The sequence below is a fragment of the Austrofundulus limnaeus genome, unplaced genomic scaffold (genome assembly GCF_001266775.1).
Source record: "Austrofundulus limnaeus strain Quisiro unplaced genomic scaffold, Austrofundulus_limnaeus-1.0 Scaffold6602, whole genome shotgun sequence".
Classification (NCBI taxonomy): domain Eukaryota; kingdom Metazoa; phylum Chordata; class Actinopteri; order Cyprinodontiformes; family Rivulidae; genus Austrofundulus; species Austrofundulus limnaeus.
The window spans coordinates 1-431 of record NW_013959004.1 but is presented as its reverse complement, the minus strand read 5'-3'; the positions used below and the strand labels follow the sequence as shown (position 1 = coordinate 431).

Below are 431 nucleotides of genomic sequence, written 5' to 3'. Positions count from 1 at the left end.
GTACGTGAATGAAATAAAGTCACTAAGTAAACACTACTGTCAGTAGGCGGGTACCCAACACGAGGTGACGATCTCTGTTTTGCTTGACACAGTCTCTGTGGTGCAATTGGTTAGCGCGTTCGGCTGTTAACTGAACGGATGGTGGTTCAAGCCCACCCAGGGACGCTGACCTTGCATTATAAAATTGTCCCAACAAGAATGTTTGCTAAACAAATGCTTCCAAAATCTCAATATAAAACATCCCATTTGTCTACAAAGATGGTTTTGTGGCTACTCCCTCACATTTTCCCGTAAATTTCAAACACACTTGAGCCATGTCAAGCAATTTACAGATGCAAAATGTAGGCTGTATCACAAACAAGGTCCTCCTTAAACTCTATGAAACTGTCCAAAAGAAATTTTCTCCAATAGATTTTCTTATTACATGCAAT

The 431-nt window shown here is 40.4% G+C and overlaps 1 non-coding gene across 1 annotated transcript; it reads left to right on the top strand.

Annotated features, from left to right (window-relative positions):
• Positions 1-91: 91 nt before the first annotated feature.
• trnan-guu (transfer RNA asparagine (anticodon GUU)) lies at positions 92-165 on the top strand. Its single transcript has one exon. It is a non-coding gene; the product is annotated as a tRNA-Asn (tRNA).
• The last annotated feature ends 266 nt before the right edge of the window (positions 166-431 follow it).